The sequence below is a fragment of the Schistocerca americana genome, unplaced genomic scaffold, assembly GCF_021461395.2.
Source record: "Schistocerca americana isolate TAMUIC-IGC-003095 unplaced genomic scaffold, iqSchAmer2.1 HiC_scaffold_33, whole genome shotgun sequence".
Lineage (NCBI taxonomy): Eukaryota > Metazoa > Arthropoda > Insecta > Orthoptera > Acrididae > Schistocerca > Schistocerca americana.
The window spans coordinates 2152065-2167377 of NW_025726049.1; positions in this window are offsets into that span (position 1 = coordinate 2152065).

A 15313-nucleotide genomic window follows, 5' to 3' on the forward strand; every position below is an offset into this window, starting at 1 on the left:
AAGGCACAATGCCGACTCAAGTACAAGAAGACTGACTCTTCCTACTGTCAATGTTTTGAACCATTCCTGTGACACTAGTTATAGATTCCGATGCTTCACTTCAGGTTTACTGTATCCCTCTGACCTTCTTATTGACGATGAAACACAGACATTGCATCGGAATTAAATCCAAAAGGCACAATGCCCACCTAAGTACAAGAAAACTGACTCTTCTTAATGTTTATGTTTTGTACCATTCCTGTGACACTAGTTATAGATTCCGATGCTTCACTTCAGGTTTACTGTATCCCTGTGACCCTCTTATTATTGATGAAACACAGAAATTGCATCGGAATTAAATACAAAAGGCACAATGCCGGCTTAAGTAAAAGAAAACTGACTCTTCCTACTGTCTATGTTTTGAACCATTCCTGTGACACTAGTTATATATTCCGATGCTTCACTACAGGTTTACTGTATCCAGCTGACCTTCTTATTGACGATGAATCACAGAAATTGCATCGGAAATTAATACAAAAGGCAGAATGCCGACTTAAATACAAGAAAACTGACTCTTCTTACTGTCTATGTTTGAACCAATCCTGTGACACTAGTAATAAATTACGATGCTTCACTTCAGTTCTAATGTATTCCTGTGACCTTCTTATTGTTGATGAAGCACAGAAATTGCATCGGAATTAAATACAAAGGCACAATGCCGACTTAAGTACAAGAAGACTGACCCTTCTTACTGTCTATGTTTTGAACAATCCCTGTGACACTGGTTATAGGTTCCGATGCTTCACTTCAGGTTTACTGTATCCCTCTGACCTTCGTATTGACGATGAAACACAGAAATTGCATCGGAATAAAATACAAAAGGCACAATGCCGACTTAAGTACAAAAAGACTGACTCTTCTTACTGTATTTGTTTTGAACCATTCCTGTGACACTAGTTACAGATTCCGATGCTTCACTTCAGGTTTACTGTATCCCTCTGACCGTCGTACTGACGAAGAAACATAGAAATTACATCGGAATTAAATACAAAAGGCATAATGCCGACTCAAGTACAAGAAGACTGGCTCTTCTTACTGTCAATGTTTTGAACCTTTCCTGTGAGACCGGTTTTAGAATCCGATGCTTCACTTCAGGTTTAATGTATCCCTTGGACCTTGTTATTGACGACGATACACAGAAATTGCATCGGAATTAAATAGAAGAGGCACAATGCCGACTCAAACACAAGAAGACTGGCTATACTTCCTGTCTATGTTTTGAACCATTCCTGTGACACTAGTTATAGATTCTGATGCTTCACTTCAGGTTTACTGTATCCAGCTGACCATCTTATTGACGATGAAAAACAGAAATTGCATCGGAATTAAATACAAAACGCACAATGCTGACCCATGTAATAGAAGACTGGCTCTTCTTACTGTCTATGATTTAAACCTTTCCTCTGAGACCGGTTTTAGATTCCAATGCTTCACTTCAGGTTTACTGTATCCCTTGGACCTTCTTATTGACGACGACACAGAAATTGCATCGGAATTAAATAAAAAAGGCACAATGCCGACTTAAGTACAAAAAGACTGACTCTTCTTACTGTCTATGTTTTGAACAATTCCTGTGACACTAGTTACAGATTCCGATGCTTCACTTCAGGTTTACTGTATCCCACTGACCTTCTTATTGACGACGAAACACAGAAATTGCATCGGAATTAAATACAAAAGACACAATGCCGACTTAAGTACAAGAAAACCGACTCTTCCTACTGTCTATGTTTTGAAACATTCCTGTGACGCTAGTAATAGATTCTGATGCTTCACTTCTAGTAAATTGTATCCCTCTAAACTTCTTATTGACGATGAAACACAGAAATTGCATCGGAGTTATGTACAAAAGGCACAATGCCGACTTAAGTACAAAAAGACTGACTCTTCTTACTGTCTATGTTTTGAACCATTCCTGTGACACATGTTTTTGATTCCGATGCTTCACTTCAGGTTTACTGTATCCCTTTGACCGTCGTACTGACGATGAAACACAGAAATTGCATCGGAATAAAATACAAAATGCACAATGCCGACTCTAGTACAGGAAGACTGGCTCTTCTTACTGTCTATGTTTTGAACCTTTCCTGTGAGACCGGCTTTAGATTCCGATGCTTCACTTCAGGTTTATTGTTTCCCTCTGACCGTCTTATTGGCGATGAAACACAGAAATTGCATCGGAATTAAATACAAAAGGCACAATGCCGACTCAAGTACAAGAAGACTGGCTATACTTCCTGTCAATATTTTGAACCATTCGTGGGACACTAGTTTTAGATTCCGATGCTTCACTTCAGGTTTACTGTATCCAGCTGCCCTTCTTATTGACGATGAAACATAGAAATTGCATCGGAATTACATACAAAAGGTTTACTGTATCCCTCTGACAAGAAAACTGACTCTTCTTACTGTCTATGTTTTGAACCATTCCTGCGACACTAGTTATAGATTCCGAAGCTTCACTTCAAGTTTACTGTATCCCTCTGACCTTCTTATTGATGATGAACCACAGAAATTGCATCGGAATTAAATACAAGAGGCACAATGCCGACTCCTGTACAAGAAGACTGGCTCTTCTTACTGTCTACGTTTTGAACCATTCCTGTGACACTAGTTATAGATTCCGATGCTTCACTTCAGTTTTACTGTATCCAACTCACCTTCTTATTGACGATGAAGTACAGATTTTGCATCGGAATTAAATACAAAAGGCACAATGCCGACTTAAGTACAGGACGACTGACTCTTCCCACTGTCTATGTTTTGAACCATTCCTGTGACACTAGTTATAGATTCCGATGATTCACTTCAGGTTTTCTGTATGCCTCTGACCTCCTTATTGACGATGAAACACAGAAATTGCATCTTAATTAAACACAAAAGTCACAATGCCGACTTAAGTACAAGAAGACTGACTCTTCCTACTGTCAATGTTTTCTAACATTCCTGTGGCACTAGTTATAAATTCCGATGCTTCACTTAAGGTTTACTGTATCCCTCTGACCTTACTATTGACGATCAAACACAGAAAATTCATCGGAAATAAATACAAAAGGCACAATGCCGACTCAAGTACAAGAAGACTGACTCTTCTTTTATGTCTATGTTTTGAACCATTCCGGTGACACTAGTTATATATTCCGATGCTTCACTTCAGGTTTTCTGTATCCCCCTGACCTTCTTATTGACGATGACACACAGAAATTGCATCTTAATTGAATACAAAAGGCACAATGCTGACTTAAGTACAAGAAGACTGACGGTTCTTATTGTCTATGTTTTGAACCATTCCTGTGACACTAGTTGTAGATTCCGATGCTCCACTTCAGGTTAACTGTATCCCTCTGACCTTCTCATTGACGATCAAACACAGATATTTCATCGCAATTAAATACAAAAGGCACAATGCCGACTCAAGTTCAAGAAGACTGGCTCTTAGTACTGTCTATGATTTGAACCATTCCCTTGACACTAGTTATACACTCCAGTGCTGCACTTCAGGTCTACTGTATCGAGCTGACCTTCTTATTGACGATGAAACACAGAAATTGCATCGGAATGAAATACAAAAGGCACAATGCCGACCCAAGTACAAGTAGACTAACTCTTCTTACTTTCTACGATTTGAACCATTCCTGTGACACTAGTTATAAATTTCGATGCTTTACTTCAGTTTTACTGTATCCCTCTGACCGTCTTATTGATGATGAAACACAGAAATTGAATCGGAATTAAATACAAGTACAAAAAGTCCGGCTCTTCTTACTGTCTATGTTTTGAACCTTTCCTGTGAGCCCGGTTTTGGATTCCGGTGCTTCACTTCAGGTTTACTGTATCCTTTGGACTTTCTTATTGACGACGAAACACAGAAATTGCATCGGAATTAAATAGAATAAGCACAATGCCGACTTAAGTACAAGAAGACTGACTCTTCTTACTGCCTATGTTTTGAACCATTCCTTTGACCCTAGTTATAGATTCCGATGCTTCACTTCAGATTTACTGTATCCAGCTGACCTTCTTATTGGCGATGAAACACAGAAATTGCATCGGAATTTTATACAAAAGCACAAAGCCGACTTAAGTACGAGAAGACTGACTCTTCTTACTGTCTATGCTTTGAGCCATTCCTGTGACACAAGTTATAGATTTCGATGCTTCACTTCATTTTTACTGTATCACCCTGACCTTCTTATTGACGATGAAACACAGAAATTGCATCGGAATTAAATACAAAAGGCACAATGGCGACTCAAGTATTAGAAGACTGACTCTTCTTACTGTCTAAGTTTTGAACCATTCCTGTGACCCTAGTTATAGATTCCGATGCTTCACTTCAGATTTACTGTATCCCCCTGACCGTCGTATTGACGATGAACACAGAAATTGCATCGGAATTAAATACAAAAGGCACAATGCCGACTCAAGTACAAGAAGACTGGCTCTACCTCCTGTCTATGTTTTGAACCATTCCTGTGACACTAGTTATAGATTCAGATGCTTCACTCCAGGTTTCCTAAATCCCTCTGACCTCTTTATTGACGATGAAACATAGAAATTGCATCTTAATTGAATACAAAAGGCACAATGCCGACTTAAGTACAAGAAGACTGACTCTTCTTAATGTCTATGCTTTGAACCATTGCTGTGACACTAGTTACAGATTCCGATGCGACACTTCGGGTTTACTGTATCCCTCTAACCTTCTTATTGACGATCAAACACAGAAAATTGATCGGAATTAAATACAAAAGGCACAATGCCGACTCAAGTACAAGAAGACTGGCTCTTCTTACTGTCTATGTTTTGAACCATTCCTGTGACACTAGTTATAGATTCCGATGCTTCACTTCAGGTTTACTGTATTCAGCTGACCTTCTTATTGACGATGAAGCTCAGAAATTGCATCGTTATTAAATACAAAACGCACAATGCCGACTTAAGTACAAGTAGACTGACTCCTCTTACTGTCTATGTTTTGAACAATTCCTGTGACACTAGTTATAGATTCCGATGCTACACTTCAGTTTTACTGTATCCCTCTGACCGTCTTATTGATGATGAAACACAGAAATTGCATCGGAATTAAATACAAAGGGCACAATGTCGACTCAAGTACGAAAATTCTGGCTCTTCCTACTGTCTTTGTTTTGAACCTCTCCTATGAGCCCGGTTTTGGATTCCGATACTTCACTTAAGGCTTTTTGTATCCCTTGGACTTTCTTATTGACGACGAAACACAGAGATTGCATCGGAATTAAATACAAAAGGCTCAATGCCGACTCATGTTCAAGAAGTCTAGCTCTTCTTACTGTCTATGTTTTGAACCTTTCCTGTGAGACCGCTTTTAGATTCCGAAACTTCACTTCAGGTTTACTGTCTCCCTTGGACCTTCTTATTGACGACGAATTACAGAAATTGCATCGGAATTAAATAGAAAAGGCACAATGCCGACTTAAGTACAAAAATACAGACTCTTCTTAATATCTATGTTTTGAACCGTTCCTGTGACACTAGTTATAGATTCCGATGCTTCACTTCATGTTTAGTGTATGCAGCTGACATGGTTATTGACGATGAAACACTGAAATTGCTTCGGAATTAAATACAAAAGGCACAATGCCGACTTAAGTACAAGAAGACCGACTCTTCTTACTGTCTATGTTTTGAACCATTCCTGTGACACTAGTTATAGATTCCGATGCTTCACTGCATTTTTACTGTATCCCCCTGACCTTCTTATTGACGATGAAAGACAGACGTTGCATCGGAATTAAATACAAAAGGCACAATGCCGACTCAAGTACTAGAAGACTGACTCTTCTTACTGTCTAAGATTTGAACCATTCCTGTAACACTAGTTATAGATTCCGATGCTTCACTTCAGATTTACTGTATCCCCCTGACCGTCGTATTGACGATGAACACAGAAATTGCATCGGAATTAAATACAAAAAGGCACCTTGCCGACTCAAGTACAAGAAGACTTCCTCTTCTTCCTGTCTATGATTTGAACCATTCCTGTGACACTAGTTATAGATTCCGATGCTTCACTTCAGGTTTACTGTATCCAGCTGACCTTCGTATTGACGATGAAACACAGAATGTGCATCGGAATTAAATACAAAAGGCACAATGCACACTCAAGTACAAGAAGACTGGCTCTTCTTACCGTCTATGTTTTGAACCGTTCCTGTGAGACCAGTTTTAGATTCTGATGCTTCACTTCAAGTTTACTGTATCACTTGGACTTTCTTATTGACGACGAAACACAGAAATTGCATCGGAATTAAATAGAAAAGGCACTATGCCGACTTATGTAGAAGAAACCTGACTCTTATTCCTGTCTATGTTTTGCACCATTCCTGTGACACTAGTTATAGATTCCGATGCTTCACTTCAGGTTTACTGTATCCCTCTGACCGTCTTATTGACGATGAAACACAGAGATTGCATCGGAATTAAATACAGAATGCACAATGCCGACTCAGGTACAAGAAGTCTGGCTCTTCTTCCTGTCTATGTTTTGAACCTTTCCTGTGAGACCGGTTTTAGATTCCGATGCTTCACATCAGGTTTACTGTCTCCCTTGGACCTACTTATTGACGACGAAACACAGAAATTGCATCGGAATTAAATAGAAAAGGCACAATGCCGACTTAAGTACAAGGAGACTGACTCTTCTTACTGTCTATGTTTTGAACCATTCCTGTGACACTAGTTATTGATTCCGATGCTTCACTTCAGGTTTACTGTATCCCTTGGACGTTCTTGTTGACTACGAAACATAGAAATTGCATCGGAATTAAATAGAAAATACACAATGCCGACTTAAGTACAAGAAAACAGACTCTTCTAAATATCTATGATTTGAACCATTCCTGTGACACTAGTTTTAGATTCCGATGCTTCACTTCAGGTTTACTGTATCCCTCTAACCTTCTTATTGACGATCAAACACAGAAAATTGACGGGAATTAAATACAAAAGGCACAATGCCGACTCTAGTACAAGAAGACTGGCTCTTCTTACTCTCTATGTTTTGAACCATTCCTGTGACACTAGTCATAGATTCCGATGCTTCACTTCATGTTTACTGTATCCAGCTGACCTTCTTATCGACGATGAAACACAGAAATTGCATCGGAATTAAATACAAAAGGCACAATGCCGACTTTAGTACAAGAAAACTGCCTCTTCCTACTGTCTATGTTTTAAACCATTCCTGTGGCACTAGTTTTAGATTCCGATGCTTCACTTCAGGTTTACTGTATCCCTCAGACCTTCTTATAGACGATGAAACACAGAAATTGCATCGGAATTATATAAAAAAGGCACAATGCCGGGTTCAGTACAAGAAGACTGACTCTTCTTTCTGTCTATGATTTGAGCCATTCCTGAGACACTAGTTATAGATTCCGAAGCTTCACTTCAGTTTTACTGTATCCCTCTGACCTTCTTATTGACGATGAAACACAGAAATTGCATCGGAATTAAATACAAACGGCACAATGCCGACTCAAGTACTAGAAGACTGACTCTTCTTACCGTCTACGTTTTACCCATTCCTGTGACACTAGTTATAGAATGCGATGCTTCACTTCAGGTTTACTGCATCCCTCTGACCGTCGTATTGACGATGAAACACAGAAATTGTAACGGAATTAAACACAAAATGCACAATGTCGACTTAAGTACAAGAAAACTGATTCTTCTTACTGTCTACGATTTGAACCATTCCTGTGACACTAGTTATTGATTCCGATGCTTCACTTCAGGTTTACTGTATCCCTCTGACCGTCATATTGACGAAGAAACACAGAAATTGCATCGGAATTAAATACAAAAGGCACAATGCGACTAAAGTACAAGATGACTGGCGCTTCTTACTGTCTATGTTTTGAACCTTTCCTGTGATACTGGTTTTAGATTCCGATGCTTCACGTCAGGTTTACTGTATCCCTTGGTCCTTCTTATTGACGACGAAACACAGAAACTGAGTCGGAATTAAATACAAAATGCACAATGCAGACTTTTGTACAAGAAAACTGACTCCTCTTACTGTCTATGTTTTGAACCATTCCTGTGACACTAGTAATAGGTTCCAATGCATCACTTCAGGTTCACTGTATCGCTCTGACCTTCATATTGACGATGAAACACAGAAATTGCATCGGAATTAAATACAAAAGGCACAATGCCGACTGGAGTACAAGAAGACTGGCTCTTCTTACTGTCTATGTTTTGAACCATTCCTGTGACAGTAGTTATAGATTCCGATGCTTCACTTCAGGTTTACTGAATCCCTCTGACCTTCTTATTGACGATGAAATACAGATATTGCATCGGAATTATATGCAAAAGGCACAATGCCGACTTAAGTACAAGAAGACTGACTCTTCTTACTGTCTATGATTTGAACCATTCCTGTGACTCTAGTTTTAGATTCCGATGCTTCACTTCAGGTTTACTGTATCCCTCTGACCTTCTTATTGATGATCAAACGCAGAAAATTGAATGGAATAAAATACAAAAGGCACAATGCGGACTCAAGTACAAGAAGACTGGCTCTTCTTACTGTCTATGTTTTGAACCATTCCTGTGACACTAGTCATAGATTCTGATGCTTCACTTCAGGTTTACTGTATCCAGCTGACCTTCTTATTGACGATGAAACACAGAAATTGCATCGGAATTAAATACAAAAGGCACCATGCCGACTTATGTACAAGAAGAGTGACTCTTCTTACTGTCTATGCTTTGAACCATTCCTGTGACACTAGTTATAGATTTCGATGCGACACTTCAGGTTTACTGTATCCCTCTGACCTTCTTATTGACGATCAAACACAGAAAATTGATCGGAATTAAATACAAAACGCACAATGCCGACTCAAGTACAAGAAGACTGGCTCTTCTTACTGTCTATGCTTTGAACTATTCCTGTGACACTAGTTATAGATTCCGATGGTTCACTTCAGGTTTACTGTATCCCTCTGACAGTCTTATTGACGATGAAACACAGAAATCGCATCGGAATTAAATACAAAAGGCACAATGAAGAGTGAAATACAAGCTGTCTTGCTCTTCTTACTGTCTATATTTTGAACCTTTCCTGTGATACCGGTTCTATATTCCGATGCTTCACTTCAGGTTTACTGTATCCCTTGGACCTCCTTAATGACAACGAAACACAGAAATTGCATCGGAATTAAATTGAAAAGGCACAATGCCGACTAAAGTGCAAGAAAACTGAATCTTCTTCCTGTCTATGTATTGAACCACTACTGTGACACTAGTTATAGATTCCGATGCATCACTTCAGGTTCACTGTATCCCTCTGACGTTCTTATTGACGATGAAAGACAGAAATTGCCTCGGAATTAAATACAAAAGGCACAATGTCGACTTAAGTACAAGAAAACTGATTCTTCTTACTGTCTATGTTTTAAACCATTCCTGTGACACTAGTTATAGATTCCGATGCTTCACTTCAGGTTTACTGTATCCCTCTGACCTTCATATTGACGATGAAACACAGAAATTGCATCGGAATTGAATACAAAAGACACAATGAAGAGTGAAGTACAAGCAGTCTTGCTCTTCTTACTGTCTATATTTTGAACCTTTCCTGTAATACCGGTTCTATATTCCGATGCTTTACTTCAGGTTTACTGTATCCCTTGGACCTTCTTAATGACGACGAAACACAGAAATTGCATCGGAATTAAATAGAAAAAGAACAATGCCGACTTAAGTGCAAGAGAACTGAATCTTCTTCCTGTCGATGTTATGAACCACTACTGTGACACTAGTTATAGGTTCCGATGCATCACTTCAGGTTTACTGTATCCCGCTGACCTTCTTATTGACGATGAAACACAGAAATTGCATCGGAATTAATTACAAAAGGCACAATGCCGACTTAAGTACAAGAAAACTGACTCTTCTTGCTGTCTATATTTTGAACCATTCCTGTGACACTAGTTATAGATTCCGATGCTTCACTTCAGGTTTACTGTATCCCTCAGACCTTCTTACTGACGATGAAACACAGAAATTGCATCGGAATTAAATACAAAAGGCACAATGCCGACTTATGTACAAGAAAACTGACTCTTCTTACTGTCTATGCTTTGAACCATTCCTGTGACACTAGTTATAGATTCCGATGCGACACTTCAGGTTTACTATATCCCTCTGACCTTCTTATTGACGATCAAACACAGAAAATTGATCGGAATTAAATACAAAAGACACAATGCCGACTCCAGTACAAGAAGACTGGCTCTTCTTACTGTCTATGCTTTGAACCATTCCTGTGACACTAGTTATAGATTCCGATGCTTCACTTCAGGTTTACTGTATCCCTCTGACAGTCTTATTGACGATGAAACACAGAAATTGCATCGGAATTAAGTATAAAAGGCACAATGAAGAGTGAAGTACAAGCAGTCTTGCTCTTTTTACTGTCTATTTTTTGAACCTTTCCTGTGATACCGGTTCTATATTCCGATGCTTCACCTCAGGTTTAGTGTATCCCTTGGACCTTCTTAATGACGACGAAACACAGAAATTGCATCGGAATTAAATAGAAAAGGCACAATGCCGACTTAAGTGCAAGAGAACTGAATTTTCTTCCTGTCTATGTTTTGAACCACTACTGTGACACTAGTTATAGGTTCCGATGCATCACTTCAAGTTTACTGTATCCCGCTGACCTTCTTATTGGCGATGAACCACAGAAATTGCATCGGAATTAATTACAAAAGGCACAATGCCGACTTAAGTACAAGAAAACTGACTCTTCTTACTGTCTATATTTTGAACCATTCCTGTGACACTAGTTATAGATTCCGATGCTTCACTTCAGCTTAACTGTATCCCTCTGACCTTCTTATTGACGACGAAACACAGAAATTGCATCGGAATTAAATACAAAAGGCACAATGCCGACTTAAGTACAAGAAAACTGACTCTTCTTACTGTCTATGTTTTGAACAATTCCTGTGACACTAGTTATAGATTCCGATGCTACACTTCAGTTTTACTGTATCCCTCTGACCGTCTTATTGATGATGAAACACAGAAATTGCATCGGAATTAAATACAAAGGGCACAATGTCGACTCAAGTACGAAAATTCTGGCTCTTCCTACTGTCTTTGTTTTGAACCTTTCCTATGAGCCCGGTTTTGGATTCCGATACTTCACTTCAGGCTTACTGTATCCCTTGGACTTTCTTATTGACGACGAAACACAGAAATTGCATCGGAATTAAATAGAAAATGCACAATGCCGACTTAAGTACAAGAAAACTGACTCTTCCTCCTGTCTATGTTTTGAACCATTCCTGTGACACTAGTTATAGATTCCGATGCTTCACTTCCGGTTTACTGTATCTCTCTGACCGTCTTATTGACGATGAAACACAGAGATTGCATCGGAATTAAATACAAAAGGCACAATGCCGACTCATGTTCAAGAAGTCTAGCTCTTCTTACTGTCTATGTTTTGAACCTTTCCTGTGAGATCGCTTTTAGATTCCGAAGCTTCACTTCAGGTTTACTGTCTCCCTTGGACCTTCTTATTGACGACGAATTACAGAAATTGCATCGGAATTAAATAGAAAAGGCACAATGCCGACTTAAGTACAAAAATACAGACTCTTCTTAATATCTATGTTTTGAACCGTTCCTGTGACACTAGTTATAGATTCCGATGCTTCTATTCATGTTTAGTGTATGCAGCTGACATGGTTATTGACGATGAAACACTGAAATTGCATCGGAATTAAATACACAAGGCACAATGCCAGCTTAAGTACAAGAAGACCGACTCTTCTTACTGTCTATGTTTTGAACCATTCCTGTGACACTAGTTATAGATTCCGATGCTTCACTGCATTTTTTCTGTATCCCCCTGACCTTCTTATTGACGATGAAAGACAGACGTTGCATCGGAATTAAATACAAAAGGCACAATGCCGACTCAAGTACTAGAAGACTGACTCTTCTTACTGTCTAAGATTTGAACCATTCCTGTAACACTAGTTATAGATTCAGATGCTTCACTTCAGATTTACTGTATCCCCCTGACCGTCGTATTGACGATGAACACAGAAATTGCATCGGAATTAAATACAAAAAGGCACAATGCCGACTCTAGTACAAGAAGACTTGCTCTTCTTCCTGTCTATGATTTGAACCATTCCTGTGACACTAGTTAGAGATTCCGATGCTTCACTTCAGGTTTACTGTATCCAGCTGACCTTCGTATTGACGATGAAACACAGAATGTGCATCGGAATTAAATACAAAAGGCACAATGCACACTCAAATACAAGAAGACTGGCTCTTCCTACCGTCTATGTATTGAACCGTTCCTGTGAGACCAGTTTTAGATTCCGATGCTTCACTTCAGGTTTACTGTATCACTTGGACTTTCTTATTGACGACGAAACTCAGAAATTGCATCGGAATTAAATAGAAAAGGCACTATGCCGACTTATGTAGAAGAAAGCTGACTCTTATTCCTGTCTATGTTTTGAACCATTCCTGTGACACTAGTTATAGATTCCGATGCTTCACTTCAGGTTTACTGTATCCCTCTGACCGTCTTATAGACGATGAAACACAGAGATTGCATCGGAATTAAATACAGAATGCACAATGCCGACTCAGGTACAAGAAGTCTGGCTCTTCTTCCTGTCTATGTTTTGAACCTTTCCTGTAGACCGGTTTTAGATTCCGATGCTTCACATCAGGTTAACTGTCTCCCTTGGACCTACTTATTGACGACGAAACACAGAAATTGCATCGGAATTAAATTGAAAAGGCACAATGCCGACTTAAGTACAAGAAAACTGACTCTTCTTAATATCTATGTTTTGAACCATTCCTGTGACGCAAGTTATAGATTCCGATGCTTCACTTCAGGTTTACTGTATCCAGCTGACCTTCTTATTGACGATGAAACACAGAAATTGCGTCGGAATTAAATACAAAAGGCACAATGGCGACTTAAGTACAAGGAGACTGACTCTTCTTACTGCCTGTGTTTTGAACCATTCCTGTGACACTAGTTATTGATTCCGATGCTTCACTTCAGGTGTACTGTATCCCTTGGACGTTCTTGTTGACTACGAAGCATAGAAACTGCATCGGAATTAAATAGAAAATACACAATGCCGACCTAAGTACAAGAAAACAGACTCTTCTAAATATCTATGTTTTGAACCATTCCTGTGACACTAGTTTTAGATTCCGATGCTTCACTTCAGGTTTACTGTATCCCTCTGACCTTCTTATTGACGATCAAACACAGAAAATTGACCGGAATTAAATACAAAAGGCACAATGCCGACTCTAGTACCAGAAGACTGGCTCTTCTTACTCTCTATGTTTTGAACCATTGCTGTGACACTAGTCATAGATTCCGATGCTTCACTTCATGTTTACTGTACCCAGCTGACCTTCTTATCGACGATGAAACACAGAAATTGCATCGGAATTAAATACAAAAGGCACAATGCCGACTGGAGTACAAGAAGACTGGCTCTTCTTACTGTCTATGTTTTAAACCATTCCTGTGACAGTAGTTATAGATTCCGATGCTTCACTTCAGGTTTACTGAATCCCTCTGACCTTCTTATTGACGATGAAATACAGATATTGCATCGGAATTATATGCAAACGGCACAATGCCGACTTAAGTACAAGAAGACTGACTCTTCTTACTGTCTATGATTTGAACCATTCCTGTGACTCTAGTTTTAGATTCCGATGCTTCACTTCAGGTTTACTGTATCCCTCTGACCTTCTTATTGATGATCAAACGCAGAAAATTGAATGGAATAAAATACAAAAGGCACAATGCGGACTCAAGTACAAGAAGACTGGCTCTTCTTACTGTCTATGTTTTGAACCATTCCTGTGACACTAGTCATAGATTCTGATGCTTCACTTCAGGTTTACTGTATCCAGCTGACCTTCTTATTGACGATGAAACACAGAAATTGCATCGGAATTAAATACAAAAGGCACAATGCCGACTTATGTACAAGAAGAGTGACTCTTCTTACTGTCTATGCTTTGAACCATTCCTGTGACACTAGTTATAGATTCCGATGCGACACTTCAGGTTTACTGTATCCCTCTGACCTTCTTATTGACGATCAAACACAGAAAATTGATCGGAATTAAATACAAAACGCACAATGCCGACTCAAGTACAAGAAGACTGGCTCTTCTTACTGTCTATGCTTTGAACTATTCCTGTGACACTAGTTATAGATTCCGATGCTTCACTTCAGGTTTACTGTATCCCTCTGACAGTCTTATTGACGATGAAACACAGAAATCGCATCGGAATTAAATACAAAAGGCACAATGAAGAGTGAAATACAAGCTGTCTTGCTCTTCTTACTGTCTATATTTTGAACCTTTCCTGTGTTACCGGTTCTATATTCCGATGCTTCACTTCAGGTTTACTGTATCCCTTGGACCTCCTTAATGACAACGAAACACAGAAATTGCATCGGAATTGAATTGAAAAGGCACAATGCCGACTTAAGTGCAAGAAAACTGAATCTTCTTCCTGTCTATGTATTGAACCACTACTCTGACACTAGTTATAGATTCCGATGCATCACTTCAGGTTCACTGTATCCCTCTGACGTTCTTATTGACGATGAAAGACAGAAATTGCCTCGGAATTAAATACAAAAGGCACAATGTCGACTTAAGTACAAGAAAACTGATTCTTCTTACTGTCTATGTTTTAAACCATTCCTGTGACACTAGTTATAGATTCCGATGCTTCACTTCAGGTTTACTGTATCCCTCTGACCTTCATATTGACGATGAAACACAGAAATTGCATCGGAATTGAATACAAAAGGCACAATGAAGAGTGAAGTACAAGCAGTCTTGCTCTTCTTACTGTCTATATTTTGAACCTTTCCTGTAATACCGGTTCTATATTCCGATGCTTTACTTCAGGTTTACTGTATGCCTTGGACCTTCTTAATGACGACGAAACACAGAAATTGCATCGGAATTAAATAGAAAAAGAACAATGCCGACTTAAGTGCAAGAGAACTGAATCTTCTTCCTGTCGATGTTATGAACCACTACTGTGACACTAGTTATAGGTTCCGATGCATCACTTCAGGTTTACTGTATCCCGCTGACCTTCTTATTGACGATGAAACACAGAAATTGCATCGGAATTAATTACAAAAGGCACAATGCCGACTTAAGTACAAGAAAACTG